This window comes from Oncorhynchus mykiss, chromosome 4 (genome assembly GCF_057628025.1).
Source record: "Oncorhynchus mykiss isolate SJ-2025 chromosome 4, ASM5762802v1, whole genome shotgun sequence".
NCBI lineage: Eukaryota > Metazoa > Chordata > Actinopteri > Salmoniformes > Salmonidae > Oncorhynchus > Oncorhynchus mykiss.
The window spans coordinates 26,359,869-26,379,605 of NC_143025.1; the positions used below are offsets into that span (position 1 = coordinate 26,359,869).

General features: G+C 41.4%; 1 long non-coding RNA gene across 4 annotated transcripts in view; it reads right to left on the reverse strand.

Annotated features, from left to right (window-relative positions):
- The window catches only part of LOC149983959 (uncharacterized), a 566,613-nt gene extending 547,868 nt beyond the window's left edge, over positions 1 to 18,745 (reverse strand). For 3 of the 4 annotated variants that reach the window (XR_016495182.1, XR_016495181.1, XR_016495180.1), the window contains exons 1-2: positions 18,423 to 18,745; positions 18,006 to 18,067 (exon numbers count right to left, since the gene is read on the reverse strand). This is a non-coding gene — a long non-coding RNA (uncharacterized LOC149983959). The remainder of the gene's footprint in view (positions 1 to 18,005; positions 18,068 to 18,422) is intronic. The other variant, XR_016495179.1, reaches the window with a different exon arrangement.
- Positions 18,746 to 19,737: the final 992 nt, after the last annotated feature.

The following is a 19,737-nucleotide window of genomic DNA, read 5'->3' on the forward strand; positions in this document are numbered from 1 at the left end:
GTGTTTCATCGAAAAGCGCAAGAAAAACTGGTCACTGAAATTTGAAAAAAGTATCCATGCTCCCCTTTCATGGATTATTTAAAGGAAACCAAATTTAATATGGAGACGGATGCAATTCATACAGCTTCCATACGATGTCGCCAAAAACGTCATTTTCATTGACAAAAATCCATTGAGACATTACGAATAGATCCTTGATTCCATCCAGCCTACCTCAATCGATTTTGGAAGATTGAAAAATGGACACTGTTTTCTTTTGTAGCTGCTATTGAATACAGATCGCCCAGTGATCAATTTGATCGCTTATTAACGTTTACAAATACCTAAAGTTGGGTTATAAAAGTAGGTTGAAGTTTTTTGTCAAAGAATATCATTTTTAAACATGACGTTGCGTGTTGGAAGAGAGCTTTTTTCGTGATGCAGACAGGCCATACAAATGGATATTTTGGGCATTCATGGACGGATTTAATCGGGAAGAGACGCAGACGTCTCAAGTAGGACCAAGAAGTTAAAATGATAAACTAGGATTATCTAACACAACATGCCATTGGAACACAGGAGTGATGGTTGCTGATAATGGGCCTCTGTACTCCTATGTAGATACTCCCCAATTGTTTTTTTTTATTGTTTAAAAAAAATCTGCCTGTAATAAACACGGCAAAAAGTACAGGCAGGAAAAAGGCTAGTAACGTCATCCAGGAGATCAGGCAATAGGTTGATAACAGGAAATCCAATAGGCTAAGGTACAGGAAGGGAATACGCAAAATATTTTGTTAGTGAGGTAAGCAAAAAACTATAATACACGGGAGTGGAACGGCCTGTAGAACGGTCGTTAAGACAATAACATCTTACAGACGGTAGGCAATTAAGGTCACAGTTATGAAAACTCACAATAAAAAAGCACAATAAATTGCAATGTCCGCACTGTGAGACGCCTAATACAGAGCTACAGGGAGACAGGACAGACAGCTGATCATCCTCGCAGTGACAGACCACGTGTAACAACACCTGCACAGGATCGGTGCATCCGAACATCATACCTGCGGGAAAGGTACAGGATGGTAACAACAACTGCTGAGTTACACCAGGAATGCACAATCCCTCCATCAGTGCTCAGACTGTCCACAATAGGCTGAGAGAGGCTGGACTGAGGGCTTGTAGGCTCTTCACTGACTAGTCACAGTTTTGTCTCACCAGGGGTGATTGTCGGATTCGCGTTTATCGTCGAAGGAATGGGCGTTACTCCGAGGCCTGTACTCTGGAGCGGGATTGATTTGGAGGTGGAGGGTCCGTTATGGTCTGGCGCGGTGTGTCACAGCAGCATCGGACTGAGCTTGTTGTCTTTGCAGGAAATCTCAACGCTGTGCCTTACAGGGAAGACACCCTCCTCCCTCATGTGGTTACCCTTCCTGCAGGCTCATCCTGACATGACCCTCCAGCATGACAATGCCACCAGCCATACTGTTTGTTCTGTGTGTGATTTCATGCAAGACAGGTATGTCAGTGTTCTGCCATTGCCAGTGAAGAACCCGGGTCTCCATCCCATTGAGCATGTTTGGGACCTGTTGGATCAGAGGGTGAGGGCTAGGGCCATTCCCCCCCAGAAATGTCTGGGAACTTGCAGGTGCCTTAGTGGAAGAGTGGGGTAACATCTCATAACAAGAACAGGCAAATCTGGTGCAGTCCATGAGGAGGCGATGCACTGCAGTACTTAATGCAGCTGGTTGCCACACCAGACACTGACTGTTACTTTTGATTTTGATTTTGACCCCCCCCCTTTGTTCAGGGACACATTATTTGATTTCTGTTAGTCATATGTTTGTGGAACTTGTTCAGTTTATACCGCAGTTGTTGAATCTTGTTATGTTCACACAAATATTTACATATGTAAAGTTTGCTGAATTTTTTATTTATTTAACCTTTATTTAACCAGGTAGGTCAGTTGAAAACAAGTTCTCATTTACAACGGCGACCTGGCCAAGATTAATCAAACCAGTGCGACAAAAACAACAACACAGTTACACATGGGATAATCAAACGTACAATCAATAACACAATATAAAAATCTATATACAGTTTGTGCAAATGTAGTAAGATTAGGGAGGTAAGGCCATAAATACTGTAGGCCATAGTGGCAAAATAATTACAATTTAGCATTAACACTGGAGTGATAGATGAGCAGAAGTTGAATTTGCAAGTAGAGATACTGGGGTGCAAAGGAGCAAAAAGAAAAAAAGACTATGGGGATGAGGTAGTTGGGTAGGCTATTTACAGATGGGATGTGTTCAGGTGAAATTATCAGTCAGCTGTTCTTACAGCTGATGCTTAAAGTTTGTGAGGGAGATACAGTATAAGACTCCAGTTTCAGTGATTTTTGCAATTCGTTCCAGTCACTGGCAGCAGAGAACTGGAAGGAAAGGCAGCCCAGGGAGGAGTTGGCTTTGGGGATGACAAGTGAAATTTACCTGCTGGAGCGCGTGCTACTTCTGGGTGCTGCTATGGTGACCAGTGAGCTTAGATAAAATAAATGTAGTTGACAGTGAGAAGACATTTCTCTTTTTGCTGAGTTTATCGCACATCTAAATATATTCACATCATTAAATGTTATGTGTAATAAGCGTTGTAAAGCATTATGGCCAACTAGATCTTCATTGAGGGACCTGTTTTGAGTCCAACCTTTTCTTTTTGAACTCAGCCATAGCCTCAGAGAGACAGAAATCTAATTATCGTATTTAATGATGGATAATGAATCTTATTCTATAGTACCCATAAGTCACTCTTCCTGAGCAAATTAGGAGATGTCAGTTTTAAGGGCCCAAATAGACTCAAATCACCATTTGTTAATATTCACATGTTAATGTGAATATTAACAAATGTAACCTTGAACTGTCTTGATGTGCACAATTTCCATTGAGAAAACAACTCATTATCTAGCATTGTGAGAGTTAACTCTTCAGAGATAATGCACGGGGAGCCTTTTAAATTTAATTCAGATAACTGTTCAATAATTATCTTTTGTTAGAAAGAAAAAAAGTTGATCTGGAAAACACAATTAGCAGGAATATTGTGTAGTTGAAAAGGCCAGTTTGCTGCATTGTTATTAGAGTGTGACTGTGGCTATCACCTCAGCTGAACACTGGCCTTGGAAAATTGAATACTGCAAAATAAATGTGTTCGTAAAGCGGGATTAGGCTCACAGTTACCTTGTTTTAATGAGGCTGAGTCAACGGGGCATTTCGTCCATCTAAATCCCCATTGGTTTGCAGAAAACATTACTTCCAACTTAAAATCCAGGGAGTCGGCAAGCCTCAATCAGTGGCGAGGGCTTTGATACGAGTAGAGAGAGAAAGAGGAGTAGTTAAAAATAAATTGGTGGATGCTTATATTTGTCCTATTTGACCCATGTAGAAGTGTGTATTTAAAATGTGTTTTTTGCATATCACCCTCAGAGAGTGGGGTCACAGCCCGGGTCTGCCGTTATCAACAGCTACCCTGTAGCAATTAGGGTTGAGTGCCTTGCTCAAGGGCACAGAAATACATTTTTTCTTACCTTGGGGATTTGAACTAGCAATTCGGGTTACTGGACCAAAGGTTACAGTACCTAGGCTACCTGCAGCCCTAGTCAAAATTGTCTGTGGTAGGCTTGCTCATACATCAACAGAACACACTACTGTGCACATTGAAACCTGGAGTGAATAACTGTTTTTAATAACCGACAAACTGATCTTTTTAGTGTAGGGGAATTTATGTGTGTGAAGTTCATACAGTCAGAGCAGATCCTAACCCAGTTTTCCCGCGTTTCTAAAGCTGCACTATGCAGAAATCGCGCTGCCATTTCCTGGTAGCTAAAGTTCTAATAGTTTGTCTAATTTCAATTTATGTGTCAAAACAAGCATGAATAGTGTAGAGAATCATTGCACCAAAGCTGAAAGTAAAAGAAGCAAAAACTAATCTTAAGAACGGAAAGCGTAAAAATAGAGCACATAAAAGAGAACAACCGCTTCTTAGACTTGCTTTCAATAAGAATGACAGATCTATAACTCACATTTCTATGTGAATTTGGTCGGGTCACCCAAAAAGTTACATATTGCAGTTTTAATTGCAGTGGGGAGCTACAGGGAGCAGCGGCCCAACCTTACATCTCTGCTGGTCCAGCCCATCTCTGCCTCTCTGGCCAAAAGGCTGCTCAACATCCAGTCTGTGGAACTAGGGAGCCTCTGTACACCTCTGGCCATGCCTGCTGCCTCAGGTACAACTCTCTCCAATTTCAGCCCACTCTAAAAAGCATGTACTGCATTTGCCTCCTCAGGGCCGGCTCCAGGCATAAGCAACATAAGCGGTCTCTTAGGTCTCCCGGGTGCTATGGGGCCCCAACCCCCAAAAATTAACTTACCATTGAGAGTTAGAATAGTAAAATACATAATGTGTAAGTCTGAAATTTGGTTGTGCATCAGCAGTTCTTCTCTTGTTTTGTCAGTCACTGACAGTGGCCCAACATGTCAGCTAACAGTGTCTAGATTGTTGAATTAGTCTAGCCAGTTATCTAAATGTGTAGTAATCAAGGCCAAATACTGACTGGGAATGCAAGGCACGTGCCCAATTGCCCAGACCTCAAGGTAACCCCATTGATTTTGTTAGTCAATCTCACTCAGATATTATTAACATGGTATAAGTCATGGCAAAATGTGTAGAATTGCAGGAAATTTACTTCAAAATGTGAATTTTTCTCTCTGCCATCAAGAGAGGGGAAACTCCTACTCTAACCAATTTACCCCTGGCCAAATAGTGCTGTGCAGGTACAGTATGCCCTACATGTTCAAGTATATCCTCAGAGAACCAGTCAGGAGGATAAATGTGTCAAATGCAGCAGGTGTCTCCTCCCAGGCCTTTACATTAATCATCTAAATAAGATAAAATGAGCCATTGAGCTCAGGATGGAAACGCAGCCAAGCTACTAGAAAACACTGGCTGGCATATTTGAGAATAAGGCTATCTAAATTCTACAAGCATATTGATTGCGCTAGGTGCATGTGCAATACCCTCGACAACTGCTACTCTAACTTCCGTGATGCATACAAAGCCCTCCCCACCTTCGCTTCGGCAAATCCGACCACGATGCCATCTTGCACCTGCCGTCTTATAGGCAGAAACTCGAACAGGATGTAAAAGTGACGAGAACCATTCAAAGCTGGTCCGACCAATCGAAAGACACGCTTCAAGATTGTTTTGATCATGCGGACTGGAATATGTTCCGGTCAGCCTGAGAGAAGAACATATATATATATATATATATACGCTGACTCGGTGAGTGCATTTATAAAGAAGTGCATTGGAGATGTTGTAAACACTCTAACTATTCAAATCTACCCTAACCAGAAACCATGGATGGATGGTGGCATTCGCGCAAAACTGAAAGCGTGATCCATTGCATTTAACCATGGAAAGAGGTCTGGTAATATCACTGAATATAATAATACAAGTGAAATTCCAGTACAGGGACAAGGTGAAGTCGCAATTCAACAGCTCAGACACAGGACTTATGTGTCAGGGTTTACATGAAATCATGGACTACAAAAAGAAAAACAGCCATAGCACAGACACCAACATCACGCTTCCAGACAAACTAAACTCCTTCTTTGCCTGCGTTGAGGATAATACTGTGCCACCGTCTCAGCCCGCTAACAAGGACTGCACCCCCCCCTCTCCTTCTCCGTGGCTGACGTGAGTAAAACATTTAAACAATTTAACCCTTGCAAGGCTACTGGCCCAAGACGGCTTCCCCAGCCGCATCCTCAGAGCATGCGCTGGCCAACTGGCTGGTGTGTTTACGGACAGATTCAATTGCTCCCTATCCCAGTCTGTTGTCCCCACATGCTTCAAGATGGCCACCATTGTTCCTGTACCCAAGAAGGCAAAGATAATTGAACTAAATGACTACCGCCCCGTAGCACTCACATCTGTCATCATTATGTGCTTTGAGTGACTAGTCAAGGATCATATCACCTCCACCTTATCGGCCCCCCTAGACCCACTTCAGTTTGCATACCGCCCCAACATGTCCAAAGGCAACGCAATTGCCATCACACTGCACACTGCCCTATCCCATCTGGACAACAGGAATACCTACATAAGAGAGTTGTTCCTTGACTACAGCTCAACATTCAACACCATAGTACCCTCCAAGCTCATCATCTAGTTGGAGGCCCTGGGTCTCAACCCCACCATGGGAAATTGGGTCCTCGACTTTCTGACGGGCCGCACCCAGGTGGTGAAGGTAGGACACACTATCTCCACTTCGCTGACCCCCCCCACAAGGGTGCGTGCTCAGCAACACTTTTTGGGTTACTACATGATTGTGTTATTTCATAGTTTTGTCTTCACTATTACATACTATGACATTCTACAATGTAGAAAATAGTAAAATAAAGAAAAACCCTTGAATGACTAGGTGTTCTAAAACCTTTGACAGGTAGTATATATATACACACAGTGGCAAGAAAAAGTATGTGAACTCTTTGGGATTATCTGGATTTCTGCATAAATTGGTCATAAAATTAGATCTGATCGTCATCTAAATCACAACAACAGACCAACCCAGTCTGTTTAAACTAATAACACACAAATGAATGTATTTTTCTTGTCTATATTGAATACATCATTTAAATATTCACACTGTAGGTTGGACAAAGTATTTGAACCCCTAGGCTAATGACTTCTCCAAAAGTGAATTGGAGTCAGGAGTCAGATAACCTGGAGCACAATTATTGAGACGAGATTGGAGATGTTGGTTAGTGCTGCCCTGCCCTATAAAAAACACTCACAAAATGTCAGTTTGCTATTCACAAGAAGCATTGCCTGTGAACCATGCCTCTAACAAAATACATCTCAGAAGATCCAAGATTAAGAATAATTGACTTGCATAAAGCTGGAAAGGGTTACAAAATTATCTCTAAAAGCCTTGAAGTTCATCAGTCCACAGTAAGACAAGTTGTTTGTAAATGGAGAAAGTTCAGCACTGTTGCTACTCTCCCTAGGAGTGGCCGTCCTGCAAAGATCACTGAAAGAGTACAGCACAGAATGCTCAATGAGGTTAAGAAAAATCTTAGTGTCAGCTAAAGACATAAAGAAATCTCTGGAACATGCTAACATCTCTGTTGATGAGTCTACTATATGTAAAACACTAAAAAAATAATGGTGCTCATGGGAGGACACCGCTGAAGAAGCCACTGCTGTCCAAAAAAAACATTGCTGCACGTCTGAAGTTTGCAAAAGAGCATCTGGATGTTCCACAGCGCTACTGGCAACATATTCTGTGGAAAGATGCAATTAAAGTTGAGTTGTTTTGAAGGAAAACACAACACTATGTGTGGAGAAAAAAAGGAACAGCACACCAAAATCAAAACCTCATCCAACTGTAAAGTATGGTAAAGGGAGCATCGTGCTTTGGAGCTGCTTTGCTGCCTCAGGATCTATACAGCTTGCTATCATTGGCGGAAAAATTATTCACAAGTTAATCAAGACATTTTGCAGGACAATGTAAGGCTATATGTCTGCCAATTGAAGCTCAACATAAGTTGGGTGATGCAACAGAACAACAACCCAAAACACAGAAGTAAACCAACAACAGAATGGCTTCAACAGAATAAAATACGCCTTCTGGAGTGGCCCAGTCAGAGTCCTGACCTCAACCCGATTGGGATGCTGTGACATGACCTTGAGAGCAATTCACACCAGGCATCCCAAGAATATTGCCGAACTGAAACAGATTTGTAAAGAGGAATTGTTCAAAATTCCTCCTGACCGTTGTGCAGGTCTGATCCGCAACTACTGAAAATGTTTGGCTGAGGATATTGCTGTCAATGTAGGGTCAACCAGTTATTAAAATCAAGGGTTCACATACTTTTTTCACCCTGCACTGTGAATGTTTACACAGTGTGTTCAATAAAGACATGAAATGTATAATTGTTTGTGTGTTATTGGTTTAAGCAGACTGTGCTTGTCTATTGTTTTGAATTAGATGAAGATCAGATCAAATTTTATGACCAATTTATGCAGAGTAAGTCCAGGTAATTATAAAGGGTTCACATACTTTTTCTTGCCACTGTATACATACATACATGAATACATGCATACATACATACATACATACATACATACATACATTTTGAATAGAATTATACACTTTGGATGCAATTTTAATGGAATTGATGGAGAGAAAGAAAGACTATGACAGAGTGCTCACATGCACACTGATTTACAGTAATGCAACAATAAACAGATTATTTAAATAAAAAAAATAAGGTTAACCCCGAAAACGAGATGGAGATGTGTAAATTAGAAGCACATTTAGTCTGCAACCGGCTAAGATCGTGAAGTTGTGAAACAGGTAGGGAGAGTGAGCTCGTCAGTGGTGGTCGGCGAACCCTCAACCCAGCGTGGTGTCTACTGTGCCACAAAAGCATGCTGAAGTTGATATCCACGTTTATAAAGAAAGAGTCGCTACTATTATTATTATTTGTGGGGGAGGGTGTTAAATGTATTCTATAGTACAAGGGACAGGTCAGGTGGAAATATTTTTTCCGTTGGGTTGGAAAGGTGTCACGTCCTGAACTTAGTTCCTTTTTTATGTCTCTATTTTAGTTTGGTCAGGGCATGAGTTGGGGTGGGCATGTTATGTTTTTGTTCTATGTTTTGTATTTCTGCTTTTGGCCTGGTATGGTTCCCAATCAGAGGCAGTTGTCAATCATTGTAGCCTGTGTTCCCATTATGATTTGTGGGTAGTTGTTTTCTGTTTTGTGTATTCACCTGACAGAACTGTTTCGTTTCTTCCTTTCACTTTATTTTGTTTCGTGTGTTCAGTCTAATAAATTAACATGGACACTTACCATGCTGCATATTGGTCCGATCCTTCCTACTCCTCCTCAGACGACGAAGAGATTCTTACAGAACTACCCACAACAAAAGGACCAAGCAGCGTGAGAAGGAGGAGAAGAGCTATCTGGAGGAATGGACACGGGAGGAGATTTTGGATGGTAAGGGACCCTGGGCACATGCTGGGGAATATCGCCACCCCAGGGAAGTGTGGCTAAGTCAGGTAGGAGACCTGAGCCAACTCCCCATGCTTACCATGGCGAGTGGTTGACCGGGCATGCACCGTATTATGCAGTGAGGTGCACGGTGTCCCCAGTGCGCAAGCATAGCCCGGTGCGCTACATCGCCGCTCCTCGAATCGGCCGGGCTAGTGTGGGCATCGAGCCAACAGGAATGAAGCCGGCTCAGCGCATCTGGTCTCCAGTGCTTCTCCTCGGCCCAGGTTTTATGGCACCAGCCCTACGCACGGTGTCCCCGGTTCGCAAGCACAGCCCAGTGCGGTCTGTTCCACGGTCTGCACTTGCCGGGCTACAGGGGGTATCCAGCCAGGACAGGTTGTGCAGGCTCGGTACTCGAGACCGCCAGTGTGCCTCCACGGCCCTGTGTATCCGGTACCTCCTCCACGCACCAGGCCTCCTGTGGCAGCACCACGCACCAGGCTGTCTCTCCCTCTCCTCTCTCCAGGTGATCCTGCCTGTCCAGCGCTTCCAGAGTCTCCCTCCTATCCAGCGCTGCCAGAGCCAGTCAGTCAGGAGCTGCCAGAGCCGGCCTTCACTCCGGCGCTGCCATAGCCGCCCTTCACTCCGGCGCTGCCATAGCCGCCCTTCACTCTGGCGCTGCCATAGCCGCCCTTCACTCTGGCGCTGCTGGAGCCGCCCTTCACTCCGGCGCTGCCGGAGACGACCTTCACAGTCGCCCTTCACGCCACTTAAGTGGGCCAAGACTATGGTGGAGTGTGGTCCACTTCCCGTGCCAGAGCCGCCTGTTGTGTGTCTGCACCAGCCAGAACTGTTTCGGTCGTTCTCTTTGTTATTGCTGTGTTCATTAAATAAATATGGACACATACCACGCTGCACCTTGGTCCTCTCCTTCCAACAGTCGTTACAAAAGGTGCATTTCTTGAGTAGGTGTGTTCAACTTTGGACTGGTACTATATATAAAATGTTTATAGTGTCTAATTTCCAGTCGCTCTTATCCCCTATAACGTACAGTACCTTTAATTTTATCATCTATGTTTCTTCTACTGTCACTCATCAACACTAACTCTTAATTGGACGTCTCTATCACTTCAGACGTTTATAGGCAATTAGACCTGTAACTGTTTATCTGGAATATCTCCCCAGTACAGCAGGCTGTAAACGCCCTGCCATGTTTACACCCATTAATATGATGAGTTGAATAGAGAATCAACAATTCTTGCAGTGTCATCATGCTATTCACCAGTCATTTGAGGTAAATATTTAAAAAGACATTTAGAGAAGTACAGTGGAGTGGTGTTTTATAACCCCGCCTCAGCAACACCAGACCCTCTCCAGGAGGATGTAGCAGTCGCATTAACTATTTTTTATGGAGGGTATTAGGCTCTAATTCCTGCTATTGACTGACAATCCCCTCATCTTTGCATCGTCACCCAGGAGACCTAGCTCGCGAGTGCTGCATTGAAGGTGTCTCTGGTTGATCGACAGTAGAGGATTTTTGGCTCCGGCAACAAATGAAGGAAAACAGGATTTGAGTCAAATCCCTTGCCAAACTTCTAATATAGTAGTTAAACACTCATGCTATTTGGGGTGATTATGGGGCACTTCTGCTGTTGTCTGTGTTCTGCTTTATTGAATCACCTCCAAAGGCAGACAGGCATCTGCCAAAAATTTCAGCAGGCAGTCAGTAGTGAACGTGTGTTTCGTTGTTGTGTCTGTGTCAGAGTATATGCATGGATGGGTTGTGCTATACATATACATTTTGTTAACGCACCCTTGATATATTATAATACTAAAACCTAGATTAAATCCGCGTTATAGTGGGATTGACCTTTTTAAAGGTAATTTCCGATTGAGCCGACGTATGGAGCAACTATGGTGAATGCGGTCCCCGAGAACACAGAAACATTGACTTTAAAAGGTGCATAGCCAAAAATGGAGATTGGATTGAATCTAGCCCTTAACAAAGAGTTGGGTAATAAGGTGGTCCTAAACATTTGGTACAAATCATTCGCTAAAGTTCTAGATCTCAAATGAATCTGGTATTCAATGTTGTGGCTGCTGAACAAGTTGAGGAGACTAAATTACTTGGTGCTACCTTAGATTGTAAACTGTCATGGTCAAAACATATAGATTCAATTGTTGTAAAGATGGGGAGATGTCTCTCCATAATAAAGAGATATTCTCACACACCACAAAGCAAGTCCTGCAGGCTCTAGTTTTATCTTATCTTGATTATTGTCCAGTCATATGATCAATTGCTGCAGAGAAAGACCCTGTTAAGCTTCAGCTGGCCCAGAACAGAGCCGCACAGCTCACTCTTCATTGTAATCAGAGGGCGAATACTAATACTATGCATGCCACTCTCTCTTGGCTGACAGTTGAGGAAAGACTGACTGTCACTTCTTGTTTTCATAAGAAACAATGTTTTGGAAATTCGAAATTGTTTGCGTAGTCAACTTACACACAACACTGACACACACACACTTACCCCACCAGGCATGCCACCAGGGGTCTTTTCACAGTCCACAGGTCCAGAACAAACACAGTGTAATAAATAAAAACATTTAAAAGGAAGATTACTCAAGTCATATTTCAAACAGTAAGTAAACAACTGAGCACAGTACACCTTACACAGTATTACTAACTTTGCATTGATGTATTTGTCTGCTGGGAAATAAATACCCTGTCTGTGACATACAACCCTCTTGGATCTTCTTTGAAGATGTAGGGGAGGAGCAAAATGGCTGCATAGATCTTCAGACCTTAAATTGGAGGGTGTACAATAACAAGGCTGGATTAGAATGGCTCCATTCTGTTAAGTGTTCAATTTCTTATCCATGTTACTGTATATAAAAATTATCTTTGTGAGCCTCTGTGTGTGTGAAAAGTGCCAACTGGTAGAGATTCAGCAACTCCACGGCCATACCCCTCTCTGTTTCTGCAATAATTTTGTTGTGCCAAATCCGGACAGATTTTCTCTATCCAGATTCATACCCAATTTTCTTCTTATCTCGGAGAAAATCAGTCAATTTGTTTATAATGCATCATCAATACATCTTCAATTCAGATGACAGAACTTGGCTATGTTACATTCATTGTTACAATGGCTGACAAATTGAGTGCTGTGTATTGTTTTAAGATGTCCTTGGTGCCTTGTTTCATAAGTTATATTTCAGTCCTTTTGTCTTGTAGGTAACTTATGTTGGGTCTCTTTTTTTGGCACTCCACCTGCATCTTTTCAGCATGTAACTTCTGACTGAATGAATCCTCACCATTCTCAATCTGAAAATCAAATATAAATATTAGCAAATATTGATACATACAGCATCAAACCTGATCAAAGTCTATATAAAAAGGCAAAATGTCCCATATTCATAAAGCATCTGATCTAGGATCAGTCTTATTTATGATCTTAAAAACTGATCTGGGATCAGCGGTTCGACTTTGACGCGCTGAACATTATTTGTATGCAGTTACCTTGGCTATTTTGGTCGGGTCTTCATTTTTGGTGTCATCTGGGCTTATTTTTTCCCCCTTGTGTCACGCCCTGATCTGTTTCACCTGTCCTTGTGCTTGTCTCCACCCCTCTCCAGGTGTCTCTCCAGGGAATTTATACCTGTGTTTTCTGTCTGTCTTGGCCAGTTTGTCCAAGTTAACCAGAGTTTTGTGTCTCAGCTCCTGCTTTTTCCCCAGTCTCTTTTGTCACCCGCCTGGTGTTGACCCTTGCCGGTCCTGACTCCCAGCCCACCTGCCTGACCACTCTGCCTGCCGACCTGTTCCTTTGCCCCCCCCCCCCCGGATTACCAACCTATGCCTTATCCTGAGCCTGCCACCCGGTACTGTTGCCCACCTCTGGTTCTGATCCCGGACTGCCTTGACCTGTCGTTCGCCTGCAACTATTACAATAAACATTGTTACTTCACACAGTCTGCACTTGGGTCTTACCTTGATTCCTGATACCTTGCCTCCCAAATCTCTTCCTCATTTCCTGTACTTGTGCAACGTCAGCAAGCGGTTGCTATTCTTTTTTTTGTATTTATGCCGTGCCATGACTCAATGTTTGTGGACAGGAGAAACGTAATGACGAATTATTGGGACTGAGGTCAAAGGAGCAGACGAGAGATGGTCTTGTGATGCTGTTGGAAATGTGATGGTTTAACATGAGAAGAAAATATCTAAGCCAGCACATTATGGTCTGGGTAGGCACAATGGTGTAAAAATGTTATTGTGAATTAATGTGAGTAGAAAAACTGAAGAATCTTTACATATCCCTTCCCTGTTTGGTCTCTCAACAAGGGGGTACTTTTGAATGAACACTGCACAAATCCATGTATTGCCGCGTAGTGGGCTACTAAAAGCAAACACATTTCATTTAGACAATTACGTTTAATACAAATGACATTATCATGTAAAAGTTGTGTATGTGCTATCAGCGATTCTGACAACAGTATTTTATTTAGCTAGGCAAGTCAGTTAAGAACAAATTCATAATTACAATGATGGCCTTCCCCAGCCAAACCCAGAAGACACCGGGAAAATTGTGCATTGTTTTTTCAAAATTGTTTTTTGATGCACTTCTGGATAGATGGCCATTCTTCCTTAGGACTCTCTCGGATAGTGGCACAGGTTTAGAAAACACATTTATTTCGTTTGCCATAAAATAAATTCTCAATCTCATAGTTAATTTTTTACAATTGATTTTGTTTAACAAGTCAGTTAAGAACAAATTCTTATTTTCAATGACAGCCTAGGAACAGTGGGTTAACTACCTGTTCAGGGGTAGAACAACTGATTTGTACCTTGTCAACTTGGGGCTTTGAAATTGCAACCTTCCGGTTACTAGTCCAACTCTCTAACCACTAGGCTACCCTGCCGCCCCAGGCAAGAGTAATCTGGGCAAGAGTCATTTGACTCTCTTGTACCAGTTGTTGTAGCACTAGTCTGAGCACTGTGGGTATGATGCCCTCATCAAGGTCATGCATGACGTCTGGTGGAAACAGATAGGTAATTGGAGATGGCACATGATTCAGCTGAGAGAAGTAATAGGTTTTTTTGATGCCATACATCAATTGATTGTCTGGATTTTCTTCACACAGCCTTAAGGTGGTACTTGTAGTTGGCTGTGTCATGCATGGTGAATTCCTCTTCAGTGATATTTGAGCAAATGTCTCCCTTGGTAGCCAAGCAGAAGGAATTCATGTGACCAGAGGAAATGTTTTTGCTCAACCCTGCAACTGCATGTGCAGAGTGATTATCTGCTGAGTTTGTTGTGATTGTGTCTCTGTGTTTCCACTTCCTGGAGTTCACATATCTTGAATCCTTCTTCGTAAGTGGTGACTTGTTTCTGAATGAGGCAGCGATGAGGCAGCGATGAGGCAGTGATGAACTAGTGTGTAGAGGTATGTCTTTTGGAGTTGGGAAGTATAATTGTGGTCAAGATTTCCTAATCTAACGTACACTGTGGTCAATTTGTGCTTGCCTTTTTTAGAACCTAGTGGATTGACAACTTCAAATGCATCTAGATTAGGTAGGGATTTGATTTGAACAATTCACTGTCAGTAAAGTCTTCCAGAATGTCATTATTATGTGGCTTTTGGTCTTGATTCAAGGTGGCCCAGACCTCTTCATTAATTGCTATTTTGTGTAGAATGCTGACCAATGTGATGTATTGAAATTACCTTGATTTATAACCATCTTTGTTGCTCAGGGGTACTTCATTTGGCCTGACCATGCCCAATTATTTCACACAGTAATGCTCCAGCATCCAATCAGAGCATCCACTCAAATACTGCAGAGTTGTTAAGCAAGTCCCTGAGATCATCATCTTTATCCAAATGTATTTGCTTATTTGTAAAGTGAAACCTGAGGACATGGCTATAGTGTGTCATAAATACATCAACAACGGTGCTGAGGTCCTCAACAATGCTATTCTGTACTGTAGCTGGGATGAAGTGTTCTTCCCTGATTTTCAAAATAAAAAGACAAATATAGTTTTTTAGACCTTCTATTAGCTGTTCAGTGTGGATTTCTGTGCCTTGAACATGTTCATGAGCTTTAAATGACTCTCTACATCGCTCACGTCATCTTCAATGGATTCAGTCCCAGTCTCTTAAAAGCGCTCTGTTACCGATAGGCACTGAAACATCTATTTGTTTTCCCACACCCATTAAGTCAACAGGTAATTAGAAAACATGGTTCTTGCTGGTGATAGAGGCCAATATGTGTGAGTAGTCTGGACACAGAGAAAGTATGTTTGTTGCAAAGTAGACAATAGAATAGAGTTGGCATTCTTCAGACAGATTCTGAACCATGGAATCATGGAGATTATTGGTACTCAACCACTTGGAGACATCATCAAGGGACCAGTCTTCCACAGCCACACTCAAATTCAAGTTGACACTAAAAGCAAAAGTGAAATAATTAATGTTGAGGCTGAAACAAAATCTATACAACTCTTTCCAGACAACAACCTGTCCTCCTAATTTGTATTTATGGTTGTCCCATAACGAAGCAGAGCTTGTCAGGATAGGTGAAGATGTCTCTCTCTTTATCTGACACCATATTTCTTAGTTTGGACATTATGGGATTCTGCAGTCCCACATTTAAGTGTTGACTTAGATAATATGATGCTCCAAATGGGACATAAAGTTCTTCTTCCATGTTAACCCAAATAAAGAGAGACTATTTGGGCAATTATAAAGTCTTCTTGATTAATTATTCCTAACTTCTAAATATTTGCCTGTAATCTAGCTAGGATAACCTTTCTAGCGCAGGGAACCCCTCGACAACATTCCGCTGAAAAGGCAGCGCACGAAATTCAAAAATATTTTTTAGAAATATGTAACTTTCACACATTAACAAGTCCAATACAGCAAATGAAAGATAAACATCTTGTTAATCTAGCCATCGTGTCTTTCGTGTTTTTCTAGGTGGCTCCCATTTTGGCTGTAGTGTTTCCATGCGCATGGACGAGAGCGCGTTCTTTGGTATTTTTGTCCGGTAAAGACAATAACGATTCTCTGTCTTAAATTGTATCATTTATTTACATATTAGGGTACCTAAGGTTTGATTATAAACGTTGTTTGACTTTTTTGGAAAAGTTTATTAGTAACGTTTGCGATTAATTTTGTATGCATTTTGATGGAGGGAAACTGGGTGGATTATTGACTGAAGAGCGCCGGCTAAACTGAGTTAGAGATATAAAGAAGGACATTATCGAACAAAAGGACCATTTGTGATTTAACTGGGACCTTTTGGAGTGCCAACAGAAGAAGATCATCAATGTTAAGGTATTTATTATATCGCTATTTCCGACTTTCGTGTCGCACCTGCCCGGTTGAAATATGTTTTTCATGGTTTTGTATGTGGGGCGCTGTCCTCAGATAATTGCATGGTGTGCTTTCGCCGTAAAGCATTTTTGAAATCAGATACCGCGGCTGGATCAACAAGGAGTTAAGCTTTATTTTGATGTAATACACTTGTGATTTTATGAAAGTTAAATATTTATTATTCTGTAGTTTGAATTTAACGCTCTACAATTTCACTGAATGTTGTCGAGGTGTCCCTTCTAGCGGCACACATTTCCCAATAATGGAACCTATTTTCCATCCTCCTCTTGGTACATTGACGCTTGCAACGTGAACTGACTTGCTGTCCAACCAATCAAAGGATCAGAGAATGAATCGAGTACTGAAAGAATAAGCTACAGCTAGCTAGCACTGCAGTGCATAAAACAAGGTGAGTAGTTGACTCAAAGAGAAAGAAAAAGACAATAGCTGAAAAGTTAACAAATTAATTTATAAAAAAATTAAGGATAAGCAGCAGAGAGCGAGAGCTATTTTGTTGTATTTCTTTCGCTTAGATTTAATGCTAATGCAACTAGCAATTTAGCCTACTCAAACACCCAGCTCAAACAGAGAGGAATGCTATTTATGTTAGCTAGCTGGCTAAGGCTATCCAACACTGGAACTCTTCCAAGTCAAGCTAAGTTTTCAGTTTTATAAATGTATTGCCACCAGGGCCATGGCAACCTCATGATGAGTATAGGGAAATTCCAGTATTATGTAGCAGCCTGAACCTATCAATGTTACATTGAGCTGGGTGAATGGACTATGAATGACAGTCATCCAATATGCTCGCATAGAAAAAAGTCCATGCTCATAAAACATTTTTATTGTCCTCCCTAATTTTTTAACAAGTCCAATACAGCAAATGAAAGATAAACATCTTGTTAATCTACCCATTGTGTCCAATTTGTAAAACAATTTTTACAGTGAAAACACAACATATATTTATGTTAGATCACCACCAAATTAAAAAAAGCACACAGCCATTTTTCCCAGCCAAAGATAGAGGCACAAAAGCAGAATTAGAGATAAAATGTATCACTAACCTTTGATAACCTTCATCAGATGACACCATGTTACATAATACATTTATGTTTTGTTCGATAATATGCATATTTATATCCACAAATCTCGGTTTACATTGGTGCCATGTTCAGAAATGCCTCCAAAATATCCAGAGTAATTACAGAGAGCTACATCAGATAACAAAAATACTCCTCATAAACTTTGACGAAAGATACATGTTTTACATATAATTAAAGATACACTGGTTCTTAACCTTTCTGATCTCCCCATCCCGGATCCGGGATCGTGAATGAGACTCAAGCTCATTACCATAACGCAACGTTAACTATTCATGAAAATCGCAAATGAAATGAAATAAATATGCTAGCTCTCAAGCTTAGCCTTTTGTTAACAACACTGTCATCTCAGATTTTCAAAATATGCTTCTCAACCATTGCAAAACAAGCATTTGTGTAACAGTATTGATGGCTAACGTAGCATTTAGCGTAGCATTTAGCATTAGCATTCAGCTGGCAACATTTACACAAAAAAAACAGAAAAGCATTCAAATAAAATTATTTACCTTTGAAGAACTTCAGATGTTTTCAATGAGGAGACTCTCAGATAGCAAATGTTCAGTTTTTCCTGAAAGATTATTTGTTTAGGACAAATCGCTCCGTTTTCTGCGTCACGTTTAGCTATGAAAAAACCCCTGTATCAGGATTGTGTGAATCTATCAGCAAGCTCATTAGCATAACACAACGTTAACTATTCATGAAAATCGCAAATGAAATGAAATAAATATGCCATCTCTCAAGCTTAGCCTTTTGTAAACAACACTGTCATCTCAGATTTTCAAAATATGCTTCTCAACCATAGGAAAACAATCATTTGTGTAAAAGTAGCTAGCTAGCGTAGCATTTAGCGTTAGCATTAGCGTTAGCATCCAGCACGCAACATTTCAACAAAAACATAAAAGCCTTCAAATAAAATAATTTACCTTTGAAGAACTTCAGATGTTTTCAATGAGGAGACTCTCAGTTAGATAGCAGATGCTCAGTTTTTCCAAAAAGATTCTTTGTGTATTAGAAATAGCTCCGTTTTGTACATCACATTTGGCTACCAAAAAAAAACGAAAATTCAGTCCTCAAAACGCGAACTTTTTTCCAAATTAACTCCATAATATTGACTGAAAACATGGCAAACGTTGTTTAGAATCAATCTTCAAGGTGTTTTTCACATATCTCTTCGATGATATATCGTTCGTGGAAGTGTGCTTTCTCTCCTGAATCCCAGGAGAAAATGCCCGCACCTGAAGATTACGCACCAATTTAGACAAAGGACACCGGGCGGAGCCCTGGAAAATGTAGTCTCTTATGGCCAAGCTTCCAATGATATGCCTACAAATACGTCACAATGCTGCCGACATCTTGGGGAAACGGCAGAAGGTTTAAGCTTATTCCTGTCGCATTCACAGCCATATAAGGAGACATTAGAAAACAGAGCTTCAGAAATTCTGCTCATTTCCTGTTTAACGTATCATCTTGGTTTCGCCTGTAGAATGAGTTCTGGGGCCCTTACAGACAGAATCTTTGCAGATTCTGCATCTTTTCGTGACAAAATATCGCGCTTAAAACCTGTTAAGGATATGGCAGACATACGCCCCCTTTGGAGAGATTGGGTACCCCTAGTAAACTGGAAAAAAAATCTGTCAAAAATTGCTAATATATGCAAATAAAAAAACAATCTAAAGATTCTAAAACCGTTGGAATTATGTCTGTAAGTATAGCAGAACTCACAGGGCAGGCATTCTTCCAAACTAGTTTTTGTGGCCATGAAAGTTGGAGCAACTTTGACGTCATGGCCCCCACCCTTCCCAACCAGCTATGATTCTGGGGACACTTTCTATCTCTTCCGCTAGATGTCCTCTTTCATTAGAGCTTCAAATCGTTCAAATCCCGCGAGAATTGACCCTATGGGAGTGAAATTAGTGCGTGCCACGAGAGAATAGGCTGTGCGTATGGGCGCGAATTGGTCCCAGCCATTCCTTTGTTTCCAGCACTCAAGAGAAGGGCAGACGATGGCCGATTGAATTGAAGTTTGTTTTGCATGTCTAAAACATCATAAAGCTTGCTTCTGCACTTAGTTTGACCTGTTTAGTCGACATATAATGTGTAATTTTGAAGTTTTGATGCGCAACTTATCCGGACCAGAGGACGTTTTGGGTGCATTTCAGCTGATGTTATTAGCAGTAGCTAATACAAAGACGCAAGACTTGAAACCAAACGATGTATTGGGTAAGTATGAAGCCTTCC